This window comes from Pseudonaja textilis, chromosome 2, assembly GCF_049901715.1.
Source record: "Pseudonaja textilis isolate UNSWEBS1 chromosome 2, rPseTex1.2, whole genome shotgun sequence".
NCBI classification, from domain to species: domain Eukaryota; kingdom Metazoa; phylum Chordata; class Lepidosauria; order Squamata; family Elapidae; genus Pseudonaja; species Pseudonaja textilis.
In genome coordinates, this window is record NC_141991.1 from 236,734,461 (window position 1) to 236,749,159 (window position 14,699).

Genomic DNA, 14,699 nt, shown 5'->3' on the forward strand with positions numbered 1-14,699 from the left:
CGTTTAAGCACAACTCCCATCCTCCCCACAGTGGCCCTCTTGGAATTATAACCTAATCAGTGGTGGGATTCAATTTTTTTTTACTACCAGTTCTGTGGGCGTGGCTTGGTGGGCGTGGCAGGGGAAGGATACTGTAAAATCTCCAGTCAGAGCTGGTATTTGTTGGTTCTCCGAACTACTCAAAATTTCTGCTACCGGTTCTCCAGAAACCGGTCAGAAACTACTGAATACCACCTCTGATTCCCACCCACCCCACTTCAGGAGAAGGATACTGCAAAATCCCCATTCCCTCCCCACCCCACTAACCTGCTTTCCAGCTCTGATCTCCTGTGCAGGGCAACCAAAGAAGACCCAGCCGATCAGCTGGGACTTGGGAGGCAGAGAATAGATGGGGCCGGGGCCAGTCAGAGGTGGTATTTGCCATTCTCCAAACTACTCAAAATTTCTGCTACTGGTTCTTCAGAACTGGTCAGAACCTGCTGGACACTTCTGGATTATGGCCTAATGTTTCTGGAACCTCCAAGTTGGTAAATAATTTGTTAGATGATCTTCTTATTTATTTTTTTTCACTGAAAAATATTGGGGTGGCTAAATAGATATTACGGGTAGTCCTTGACTTACAACAGCTCATTTAGTGACCATTTGAAATTACCACAGCACTGAAAAAAATGACTTATGGCCATTTTTCAGATTTCTGACTGTTGCAACAGCATCCGGACTGGTCATGTGATCATCGTTCGCGACCTGACAAGCTAAACTCAATAGGGAAGCCAGATTCACTTAACAATTGGGTTACCAACTTATCGATTCATTTAACAACAGTGAATCACTGCAACTACAAGAAAGGTTGTAAAATGGGGCAAAGCTCACTTAACAAATGCCTCACTTAGCACCAGTAAGTTTGGGCTCAACGGAGGTCGTAACTCATGGACTACCTTATATAATTTATATAATCCACACTGCCAAAGACTGAAGAGACTGCAACAATTTGATGAGGGTGAGGCTGCAGTAACAAATGCATATAAATCTGAAAGTATAAAATGTTGATTTTGGCTGAAGCTATAGCTGAACAGCAGGAGAAACACCGGAAGCTCCTGCTGTTTCCTTTGCTTCTCCGAATACATTCTCTTGGAATAACCTTCACTTGGATGGATTCCCTGTCAGCCTGCAAAAACAGCCCAAAATACATGAAATGAGATTTTCCTTTCCTTCTCTACCTGCCCTTCGCCTGATTGTTTCAGTTTTTAGTATTGCTGAATCCATAGCACATGCCTTCCACAAGGCTACGTTTGCAATTGCAAAAAAGAAAATGAAGGGTTACCAAAGTTCAGGAAGCTGCATCTTGTGCTAAGAGTAATTGGCAAAAGTCTAGCAGAGAAACCATAAATGACTTTGGCTGCCTTGCTTTAAAAGAACAATGGGAGCGGGATGTCCAAGTGAAAAATAGCAATAGTTTAATTTGGAATTATTGGATATTAACCCGTGTCCCAGTTAAGGACTATCATCACTATCTGGAGGAAAAGAAAAAAGAACCACTTTGCTCCATGCATGTGATAAAGCAAGCCTTTCCAGATAATGACCCACACCTACGCAACAATGTTAAGAGGATCAGAAAGAATACAATACATGAAAATAGATGTGAAATTCATATATGGCTCAGTTTAGAATTCTGGGTTACCATCATCCCTAATAATTGGATGTTTTCAGTCCCAAAGAAACACAAGCGATAAATCGAGGTCCTTCTGAGTAACAGATAAAAATAACAGATAATAGATTATCAGAGTTGGAAGGGACCTTGTAGGTCATCTAGTCCAACCCTCTGCCCAAGCAGGAGACCCTACACCATTTCTGACACATGGGAGTGCAGTCTCTTTTTGAAAGTCTCAAGTGATGGCGCTCCCACAACTTCCAAGGGCAACTTCTGTTCCATTGGTTGATTGTTCTCACTGTCAGAAAGTTTCTCCTTGTTTCCAGGTTAAATCTCTCCTTGTTCAGTTTCCATCCATTATTCCTTGTCTGGCCTACAGGTGCTTTAGAAAATAGATTGACCCCTTCCTCCCTGTGGCAGCCCCTCAAATATTGGAAGACTGCTATCATGTCTCCCCTGGTCTTTCTCTTCACTAGACTAGCCAAGCCCAGTTCCTGCAACCGTTCGTTGTACGTTTCAGCCTCCAGTCCCCTAATCATCCTGGTTGTTCTTCTCTGTATTTTTTCTAGAGTCTCAACATATTTTTATAGTGTGGTGACCAAAACTGGATGCAGTACTCTAGGTGTGGTCTTACTTATTGTTGAGGAATGTTGCCTAAAGCAATTATTTGCATAGCTATAGAAGTACTGCTAGTGAGGTAGATCCTTGCTCTCTAAGAACTAAGGAGAAACTTCCTAAAGGTGAGAACAATTAACCTTACCTTCAGAACAGTTGTGGGATTCAAATTTTTCTACTACCAGTTCTGTGGGCGTGGCTTGGTGGGCGTGGCAGGGGAAGGATACTGTAAAATCTCCAGTCAGATGGAGTATTTGCCGGTTCTCCGAACTACTCAAAATTTCTGCTACCGGTTCTCCAGAACTGGTCGGAAACTGCTGAATACCACGTCTGGTTCAGAAGTCATGGGTGTTCCAGTACTGAAGGCTTTTAAGAAGGGATTGGACAACCATTTGTCTAAAATGGTATAAGGCGGGGGTCTCAAACACAATTTATCTGGGGGCCGCTGGAGGCAGAGTCTGGGTGAGTCTGGGCCGCATAATATTATACTTTATATTTATATTATACACTAATATTATACTTTCATATCACAGTGGGGGCCACAGGATATCGTCCTGCGGGCCACAATTGGCCTGCGGGCCGCGAGAATGAGACCTCTGGCATAAGGTATCCTGCTTGAGCAGGGGGCTGGACTAGAAGATCTCCAAGGTCCCTTTCAACTTTGTTATTCTATGTTCTCTTCCTGGCTACCAGACATTCCAAGCTCTGCTGTCTCTTTGCCCTCTGGGAAGGACCCACTCCTGCCTGTAATTCCAGACCATGTTCCACCACAACATGCTGGGCTAATGGAAACTATAGTCTAAAACCTGTGGTCTAAACCCTGTTGAGAAAAACTGTAATTGGGTTGTCACAAAGCAAGTCTAACGTTATATATTTGGACAAACATTTTTCGTTTCCTCCACTTCTCAAAAATGGCTCATTCTTTTACTTCAAGATTTTTCTGTCCAAATTCTTGCTTTGTATGCTTCCAAGTTTATATGTCATCAGATAATTGGCTGTTTCACATGTGCTGACTGAAATAGAGTTAAAACTGAGCAGACAGAAACAGAGCAAATAAAAATGAAATCATTCTGTGTTTGTGCTCTGCAAACTCGCTGCTAACTTTTATGGAAAAACCAACTGTAGTGTGCAGTAATGGTGCAGTTTGAAAACTTTGTCACGCTAAGGTAAAAAACATATACAGTAAATGAATTTCTAATTTATTTCATACCGAATTGTGGCAATGATAAAGCTAATTAGATAAAAAGCCAGACTTCTCACATCTTCAGGAATTTATGATTTTAAATGCAGTTAATCACAGATTATCTTTTTATTGTTCCTCATCTTCTGATCATCTCTTTTCCAGATTACGATGTGTCTAATAAGTTACATCAAGTATATCTATGATTTGCTTAAGGACCACTTTAAAAACAGTCATAAAATCAGGTCCGGCCACATGCTTGTTTCAGCTTATGACCATCATGACTTATGACCAAACTTCCAGGAAGTAGAATTATGCCTAATTACAATCTTAATTAAGGATTACCTGTATCCTTATTATCTTGATCATGGAGTTATAATACTACAGAATAATAAGGAAGAAGTTCTTTTTATTTGCAATATGGACCAGAAACAGAATATCACAATACTAAAACGGAGGAGTTATTGCTCTGAGATAGTGTGTTACAATCACACATATATACATAGGTACATACACATAAGCATGTTGTACATGGACAGGTAATCGAATTTTTTAGCCTCCGAAGACCCCAGAACCTCTCAAACAACAACAAAAAGTTGCATCTATATGTGACTGTTTTATTCCTTTCTCATAAGCAGTGGTGGGATTCAAAAACTTTTACTACAGGTTCTGTGGGCATGGTGCAGCTTGGTGGGTGTTACTTGGTGGGTGTGGCAGGGGAAGGATACCATAAAATCTCATTCCCACCCCACTCCAGAGGAAGGATCAGTGGTGGGATTCAATTTTTTTTACTACCGGTTCTGTGAGCATAGCTTGGTGGGTGTGGCAGGGGAAGGATAGTGTAAATCTCCAATCAGAGGTGGAATTTGCTGGTTCTCCAATCTACTCAAAATTTCCACTACCAGTTCTCCAGAACTGGTCAGAACCTGCTGAATACCACATCTGCTCATAAGATGATTCTTAAACCATGAGTGTTTAAGAACTCAGAAGGCCTCCAACATCTATTTTGCATCTTAAGCTCACCAATCCCTTCCACCCACCTACCTGCACCTTCCATGCAGAGGTGGTATTCAGCAGATTCTCACCAGTTCTGGAGAACCGGTAGCGGAAATTTTGAGTAGTTCAGAGAACTGGCAAATACCACCTCTGACTGGCCCCACCCCATCTATTATCTGCTTCCTGAATCCCAGCTGTTTGGCTGGGTCTTCTTTTGTTGCCCTGAACAGGAGAACAGCCCACCAAGCCATGCCCACCAAGTCATGCCCACAGAACCCCTAGTAAAAAAAATTTGAATCCCACCACTGCTTCCATGATGTGCTATCTAGTGATATTATGTCACCAGTCAAACTCCTGAGCCCTTAAACGTGAAAGTGTGTCCCCTCTTGATTACAGGGGAGTCTCCTACTTTGAAATGTCCAAAGCTGTTAACAAAGAATTAAAATGGTGGTCTACATGGTGTGATCAAGGCTGGGCTCATGTCAAATATGCAGCACATATTAGAATGAATATCTATTCAATCATACCATCTTGAATCTTGCAACTTGTGGACACCCCTATACCTATCTCTGCTTTGGCACGCATGAACATCATCTTCAAATTTTATCTATTTTCTCTCATATGTAGAGTACTAATGAAAGTCAGTGAAACTAATCCTTCCTTTCTAATATTTAAGAATTCTTCTACATAACGGGTAAAGTTGAAAAATGGTGGCTTGACATTATAACACTCTCAAAACTTTGCTCCTGCCTCCACAATTCCAATCAGCTAGAAGGAAGGCATTTATAGAGTATGAGTCCTGAAGCAGAGCTGACAAGTTTATTTTTTCAGAGCAAGAGGCAGCTGTCCCAGACTACATTCTGTATTCATGACTTCATGATCATTTATTTTAGGATGCCAGAACTGAAGGAGAGTCCTAGATTTCACTAAAATGAGAAGATAATTAAGACTGACTTTCCAAAAATATGTATTGTCTCCTTAATGAAGTTTTGTTCTACATGTTTCTCTTTTGGTTTCTATCCTCTTTGAAAAAATAGTTGAACTCTATTGTCCTGCACTTCATCTCCTGGTGTTTAAGGGTCATTATTATTATTACAGTTGGTCGCACAGTCAGCCATATGTTTGGACTGAATTTGGCATTTTTAATCCACTAATCAAGTCCTTCCCAAGGACCTGGATAGACAAATTTTGTTCCTGTTATATGCATAAAAACATGAAAAACATCTGCCAGTTCTATTCTGGTGTTGGCCTTCAATCACTTTGAGTTCTTCCCAAGAATATAGGATGTCATAATGTATCAGGATAGTATACAGGCAGATCCAAACAGTGGGGCCTGTTGTAACTGGGAGATGGATATTTTGTCAATGAGTAGATTTTCTAACTGCCATATAAGTTTTTTTGATCTGGGATCTTGTGTGGCACTTCAAAAATATGGTGCTAAATATCAGTTTTGCCATTGAATTTTGGTTTCACAAACTGGAGACATTCTAGGGATGGTAGAAAAGTGAGGTTTGCAGTCTACCTGTTGCCTCCAGGTATCTACTTCTGCCATTAACTATGATTTGAATAGTTCACAATGGTTGAGTACCCAAAATATGCTAAGAACAAAGAAACCTGATTATGGCCGAACAATACATGAATCCTGTCTTATATAATACCAAGAAAATTCTAAAAGGAAGATGAATAATGCTTCTTCGCAACTAAAACTAATTTTCCTTTATGCATGCTGATCACTGTGAAAGAAGATGTGTGTGAACTTGTACAATGTGAATTATACATAAAGGACTGGTTGTCATGGGGAAAAATTCAATTGAATTGGCTAATTCTTATATGCTAAAATTGTTCCCCAAAATGATGCAAAGACAATAGTTGGCCTGGCTTTTGCTGATCCATCTTCTTTCTAGGACAAGCATCTATTTAGAGGCAGCTGAATTTCACCATCCATCCTGTGTATTTAGCAATCTCCTGCCAGTCATTTCTGGCCAGCAGCTCCTGCCATCATGTGACTTTACACAGGCCAGCCGGAGAAGTTATTGTTTGACTGTAATGATGAATGAAAAACAAATAGTTAACAAGTGACTTGAAATCCTTAGAACCTCTGACCTTTGACAGTCCATATAATGTGACTTCAGGCCACTGAGTAATAAAAAAGGCAGAGGTAATATTTGCAGACATGTCTGGGATTCCGTAAGTTATTTATTCCCTTACTGAGAGTTATTGATGATCAAAGATGGAGGCAGGTGATAACATATCTGTCCTGGCATTTGTGCTGAAAAGTCCTGATTTCCTTCTGCCAAATTAGATGCACTGCTCTGTTTCCAGAGGATGTGATCCAAAGAAGTTCAAGATCTGTTTGAAAATTTTTCATTGAACAATTAGACCTTTTTTCCAACAATAGGGAAAGAGTCCAGAAGTAACTTCTTGCTCATAGCACTGGGGTTGAAAAGGAACAAATTATTCAACTGAATGGGTATTTTTTTCCCCTGTTCAAAAGTACAAACCGAACTGTTTCATGGTTCTATTAGGCAGATATTACAATGTTTAAAATTTGCAGTCATAAAAGGGGAAATGTGGGAAGCCTTTCTTACAGAGAAGTCAAAACATGTATCTTCTAAGTTGAAAATCAAAATACCTAATTGAAAAGTGGAGTCTGTGATTGGAAATCTTAGTTTTTGACCTCCAGCAAATTTAGTTATTGGGACTTGCAGAGGATATAGGATTTGCTTAGTTAAGAAGAGATATTGTTTCATATTTCAGGAAAATTGCATTATTCCAAATCAAATTCATAATGAATCTTAGATCTCCCTGGACATGGTTGGTAACTTTTTGCAGCTGATCTGAGGCTGTTTATTAAAATTCCACCCTAAGAGCAAAGACAGGTAAGAAAAGGGAGGCTAGCTGACTGTTCTCATTGATCCTGTAGTGTTGAAGGTATTCTGAATATTACTACCTTGTTTCCGTCTTTAGGCCAACAACAGAAGAATGCATAGATCTGTTTCCTATTTAGAAGAGAAACATGTAATCAAATTATTTATAACATCTAGCTAAAAATATGTGAAAGGCACCAATTATCTTCAAATAGACCAGCAAGAATTTTTATTTTGATTATTATTTTCAAGAAACAACAAGGAGAAGGAAAACACAACTATGGGGAGGAAGGAAAAGCTTGAACGGTTGATAACAAGAACTATTTAGGCTTCAGTAAAGTACTTCTAATGCTAGTCTTGATAAATACAGAGCCTTGAAATGTGCAAGAGGAATTTCCTGCTCTCATTTATAATTAGTTTATAAAAGTGGAGTCTCTGAATGATTGGAAATACTTCTTCCCAGGTTTGCGCTGCATTGCCCTTTATGAGAGAAATTGCTAATAGACTTGTATCTAATTTCTTGATTGTTGGTGATGACTTTAGTGGAACGGAATTCTCTGGAAGGCACTATTGTATGAAAATCAACTAATGATCTTTGGGTCATCTTCTAGGATTAAATGTTTACTTGATAGTCTAAATCCCATTATTGGGAGAAGGAAAGGGCTGATTCTGAAGTTCCCAGGAACAAACAATTAATACCTTTGCTATAAACTATCTGCATGTGTTAGGTGGGTAATTGTATCTTCTAAATAGTGGTTGCAAGCAAAATGCATTGCTTGAGGTCATACACATTTAATATGATCAGCCTATAAAATTCTACTTCAGTGTGTGGAATATGAGGCTTATCCAAATGGATTCACCTAGTCTGAGCATATCAGGTTCTCCTTTGCAGATCAATGGGCAGGATATCATCAATAAAGGCTATTTCTTGGTTTTCATTTAAGTCACCCAAGTATTCAGCAAAGGAAAGAGAGAAGGGAGGGAGGGAGAAAGAGGGAGAGAGAGGAAGAGAGAGATTGAACAGCATATAGACAATGAACGTATTTATCTGTTAAGTACTATACTGTCTAAAACGGTGTTTTTCAACCTTCTCAACTTTAAGATATGTGGACTTCAACTCCCAGAATTCCCAGCAAACCTAACCCTGGAGACTGGAGAATTCTGGGAGTTGAAGACCACACATCTTAAAGTTGAGAAGGTTGAAAAACACTGCTCTAGAGAATTTCCTTTTCCTGGCCTTCCATTCCTTTCTCAGCCTATCCATAACCTCCCACAATAGTAAACTACGGTTTTGTGTAACTATGATACAAAAAAGATGCTGAGACCCTAGAAAGAGTACAGAGAAGAGGAACAACGATGGTGAGGAACCTAGAGGCTAAACTGTAGGATGAATGGTTGATGGAACTAGATATGTCTAGTCCAGGAGTCTTCAAACTTGACAGCTTTAAGACTTGTGGACTTCAGCTCCCAGAATTCCTCCTCCAGTCATGTTAGCTCATGAATTCTGGGAGTTGAAGTCCACAAGTCTTAAAGTTGCCAAGTTTGAAGACCCTTGGTCTAGTCTAATGAACAGGAGAACTATGGGTGACAGGATAGCAGTCTTCCAGTACTTGAGAGGTTTTCACAGAGATGAGGGGAGGTCTACCTATTCTCCAAAGCAGTTGAGGGCAAGACAAGAAGTAATGGGTGGAGACTACGGAGATTTATTTTTATTTATTAAATTTGTATTTAATAATTTGTATGCTGCTCAACTCTCTAGCAAACAACTCCAAATGCCATAAATAACAATAAAAAAATTATAGGATTAAAACATTGGTCATTAAAAGCTAAAACATTAAAATTAATATTAAAATGGATTTTTAAAAAACCCTGATACGTAGATGGGGTCGAGATGAGATCTTGTACTAGCCTAATACCTACTTCCAAAATGAAAAGGCCCCATCGGGCCCCAAGCCAGTTGGCAAAGGCAAGTTTTGAGGATCTTTTGGAAGGCCAAGAGGATGGGAGTGGATCTCACCTGGGGAGGCGGGGCATGATATTCCAAATCCCTTCAACTGAAGCAGTTGAAGGGATTACCCACTTCTACAAACCTGTCAATGAGCACCTGGATTTAGCGTGCAACAAACTGAAGCAGACTATCTAAAATTTATCATAAAGTAAAAGAACATTGAAAAGTAAACTTCAGAAGTGAACAAAAAAATGTATGCTCCAATTTCAATTTGATAGAGAGAGGGAGATTTAGAGCGGGTAATGTCATCCATTACTGCCTTCCAGAATATTCCAAAGGGTGGGAGCTACCACAGAAAATGCTCTTCTCCTGGACCCCACCATCTACAGTTCCTTGGCCAACAACATCTGGAGCATGCCCCTTGTGCAAGTGGGATCAGCTGATCACACAGGGTGAGACAGTTCTTCCTATTTAAATGAGACAGACTATAGTCACAATCTTGCAACTCTGTCTATGTTTCCTTCCCTCTTGTGTTCTTGATAATCAAGTGGAGAAAGTCTCTTTCCAATAATTCCCTTCTCCCTGTTTCTGCATATGCATTTATTTTAACAGCTTCTGGATGATTTCTCCAAGGTCATCTCCACAACTCCCTACAGACGTTTTAAAAAAGTGTCCTGGAAGATAGCAATTCACTTCTGCTTTGTTATCAAGCAATAAATATGGACATATCACCAGGTATTGAATCCAAATCAAGGGAGCTGATTGTGAAAAATCTAAGCTAGATAGGAATTGTTTATATTTGGATGTGATATTACTAGGAAATCCCAAGGCTGGAAAGTTGAAAAAACATCCCAGATGAAAGCAATGGCCAATTGTTTTCCTATTGCTCCCATGAAAAAATATGGACATATATCCACATAGTTAGTAGGAGCCAAGTTCAATACTAGGGAAACATTATCACCTCTGGACCCAAACAATGGCAGTTGTATCATCAAGAATTGGCACATTTGCAACGGTGAAGCTTGTTTTGCTGTCTAGATAGTTTAAACCAGAGGACTTCAACTTTGGCAATTTTAAGCCTGGCGGACTTCAACTCCCAGAATTCCCCAGCCAGCTGGCTGGGGAATTCTGGGAGTTGAAGTCCACCAGGCTTAAAGTTGCCAAGATTGGAGACCTCTGGTTTAAAAGGTTCAATACAGTCAAATATAGAAATATGAATCAAATATTAAAAATAACTAATACATTACCATTCTGGTCAGAAACAGTTGACCAGAAACAGGCAATATATTATACTCCAGACTTAAATCCTTCACCATTCATCATGCTTTCTGGATTTCATAGGCAATGTATCCAGAAAAAAGATTTATACCCACAACTGGTTCACACAACACATCACATACAAAAGAGCTTTAGTTTGTGTATGAGCCCAGCTAATAGTTTGTAAACTTGATTTTGTTGCCTGGCATGTTATGCAAATCCAAATTGCATTCAATTTAATAGACTTCTTACTAGACTTAAAGTTAGGAGCCCAGTAATCTACACCCACACATCTCAATGGTTTTTCTTGTTGCTAGGAAACAGACTGATTGTCAATTGTCTGACTAAAAATAGATGGTGCAATAAAACAATTTACCTTAATTGTAACTCCCTTAATACGTCATAAGCCCTGATTAAGATATTATTAAAATTAAATTGATATTGTTTCCTTCAACCCCTCCTCCCTCCCCAAGAGAATTTCAATTGCTTCTTTTTTGTGTGTGCAGCTATCTGAGTTCTGATTAAGCCATCATTAGCATACAAATGAGAAAGTTCATGCCAGGAGAACTGCACCAACTGTCTCGACCATGAGCAGCATTGTCTGAAAGGCCAAATTAAAAACCATAAATACAGCCACTAGCACAGTTCAGGGAAAAACCGAGTTAGTTCTGACATGCCTGCATCTCCCAGGGGAATGATTCATTATTTATACTTCTCTCTAGACATCTCTTTTTCTTTTTCAAAATCTGGCTCCATTTCTGAAACTGGATTTTGCCAATAGGTGAGTGGAATGTTCCTATATTTAGACTTTTAGCAAACTCGTTTGTCTTCGGAAAGAATAGGCCTCCTAAGAATAAGTCTTCTGCTTCCTCCATTGCTTCTCTTCTCCCCCTTTCCCCAAATAATTTATCTGAGTTAATAGACTGCAACCCTTCACATCATTCTTAGCAGCCTACGTAAAGTTGTTTTTGTCCCTTTCTTAAAACACACCTTTGTTTCCAAATGCCAGATACAATGATTTAGCAATGCTAATGGATTGGGTTATGCTGAGAGGAGACATCTATTCTACCATCTTCCAATCAATTTTATCTATGCTTATCCTTCTGGAAGTAATTCAGAGGCTCAATTCATTCAAGATAGCCACTTGGCACAAGTCCCATGATTATCAAGATATGGATGACAAATCATTAACATACTGCAGATCCCTCCTTACTGAATGAAGGCACATCTTTCCTAGGCTTTCAGAAAGATTCCAACGTTTTCTACTTTATGGAATATGTGTGTATGTGTGAGTGTGGCAGTAGGGAGTAAGCAATGCAGCTGTTCTTAAGCCATTAAATGGCTTCTATAAGATGGCTGAGCCCAATTTTCAAACAGTGCAGTTCTCAGTTGCATATTGGTTCATATGTGAGTATGTATGTGTGAGTAAGTGGGTAAGTGGGTAAGTGTATCTCTGTGTGTATAAAATCAGCCAAATCATTCCACTGAAGGATGAAGCCTCTTAATTGAAATTGCAGATGATGATGATGATGATGATGATGATGATGATGATGACAACATTGTTGGCATTGACCAAAATCCCCATCAGTCAATTGCAGAAGGCAACTTTGCTTGGAACAGCTTACATCCTGCAATGATACCTTTAACAACATCAAACAACATCGGCTTTTCCCAAATCAAAATATTTGATTGGTGAATAAAAATGACAAATCTAGTCTAAATATTTGGACAGTCTAAATATCCGGCCAGTCTAAACTTCTGTCCCAAAGCTCCATGCTTGTTTCAACTCATTCCAAATCAGAGGTGTTATTTAGTTGCTTGGGCATAGTTCATGCAAACCCACCAATACATTTTTCCTTAGAAAAAGACAGAGACCCAGGGGTAGGGCCGGACTGTTCAATCAGACATTCACACTGCCTGCATCCCGAGAAGCAACCACTTCTTCAGCCAGAGGCACACTGCTACAGCTCAGAAATAAAGCTAGACTGAGTCCCCTATTAAGCCAGATCCATTTCAATAGGCTGAATAAACTGGAGGAACTGAAGCAAACTAAAGCTATCTGGAGTTTGAAGCAGAAGCTGCAGAGATAGAATGGGATGGAGACCACATTTTAGGAAAGGCAGGGTGCAAAAAAAAGAACCCCTTTAAAGAAGTTTGGTCTTGCTTAGAAGGTGACCTTGGAAAAACTAGGCAACAGCAATTTAAAAAATAGGAGTAGGACAGAAAGAAAACATTAGAAAGAAACTCAGCCTAGCTCTGCCTTAATTATTTTGAGCATAAGAGAGAGGATAGGAAGGATTTTGTCAGGCTTTCAAGATTCATTTACTTTAGCTCATATTGGGTGTTCAAAAACCACAATTATTCTGTGAACCATAGTTAAGAATGTTGATATGTCTGGATTAGTGGTGGGATTCAATTTTTTTTACTACTGGTTCTGTGGGCATGGCTTATTTGGTGGGCGTGGCTTGGTGGTCATGTGACTGAGTAGGTGTGGCCAACTTAATATCATTCACATCGAGGGCTGCCTCACCTGGCCCTTCCCTTCCCAGCCGTTCCTTGTCACACCCAGCCTCAACTTATATAGTTCTGTAAAAATGTTGTTCACCTTTTTTTGACTTTATTATCTATATATTATAGATGTACTCTCATGGACCACTGAAAGGAGGAAATGGCTCACATGCTGCTCTGCCCACAGTCATGTGTTTTCAAGTGGCTGCATGAAAATGCATGGCTAGGGTGGGGGAGCAGTCCTCCTTTAAACTGGGGCAGCGAGCATCGGGTGGGCGGGGCAAGTAAGTGAGCAGAAACCGGGCGACTGGGTTGGAGGCGTCGCCAGCTAGATGTTGCGACCGGTTCGGCGACCCACGCCAAATTCTTGCGACTGGTTTGCCTGAGTAGGTGTGAACCGGCTGAATAGCACCTCTGGTCTGGATTACTAATTACTTTGAGATCTCTTATTTTGAAGACTAGAATGTTGAATCCTCAACAGTACTTGTTGTCTAATTTTGATATCACCCCTGTTCCAGAGAAACTCCAGTTAGATCTTGTAACAGAATGTTATTTCAAAATTATCAGTATTATGGTAATTATTCCTATATTATTGTCTCCCCCACCCCATTCTTTCACTTTCTCATATACACCTGTCATCTCAGAAAAAAGGGACACCATTTTTTCAAAGCCTACTGCGAATTTCATAGAATAGGGGTATCAAACTCAATTTCATTGAGGACCACATTCAGGGTTGTGTTTGACCTTGGGGAGCCAAGATGGGTGGGGCCAGGATAGGCACGGCCAGCTCAACATCACTTGTGTCAGGGGCACCTGTGGTGGCCCGAACACCTTGCCAGTGAAAATGGGCTCCCAAGCTCTGTTTTCAGCTGAGACCGCCTCCTGCAACCTTCTGCCAACAAAAATGAGCTCGTTTTTCGCTGGCAGAGGCACCATGGGCCAGTCCTTTGCTGTTTCCAGGGTGGCCTTGCAGGCCAAATCTAAACACCCCAGGCCAGATCGCAGGCCAGATCTTTTACACCCCTGATACAAACCTGTGTAACTTCATGGCAAATGAGCAACTAGAACAGCGTTTCTCAACCTTGACAACTTTAAGATGTGTGGACTTTAACTCCCAGAATTCTACAGCCAAACATGCTGGAATTCTAGAAGTTGAAGTCCACACATCTACTAAGGTTGAGAAACAACTAAGCTAGAATAATATCTATAATATATCTATTATATATACATATATATACATATATACATACATACATACACACACACACACACACACATACGTGTGTGTGTGTGAGCATCTTGACAATGTTTCAATGAGGTCCCACTCGCCATCTTCAGGCTGGTGCTTTCGGCTTCGTGCTTATGCGAGCAAAGCATGATCAGAGCTGCCGTCTCCCTATATATACTGATGGGGAGGTTGGCTGTGTTGTCATTTCTTGATTGGTTGATGGAATTGGTGTTTGCAGATTGGCCGGCTTTTTCGTAAGAACATGTGTGGCTGAGGTATTGGCTGTGTGTCTATCAGCCTCCTGTGCTGTAATGACCTGGGTAATGGGCTGTGTGATGACTTTCTGAGTTCTAGTGTTTTGACATCCTGGGTCTTGTGCTGTAATCTCCTGGGTCGTTGGCTGTGTTGCAACATCCTGAGGTTTTGTGATGTAACCTCCTGAGTTCTGTGAT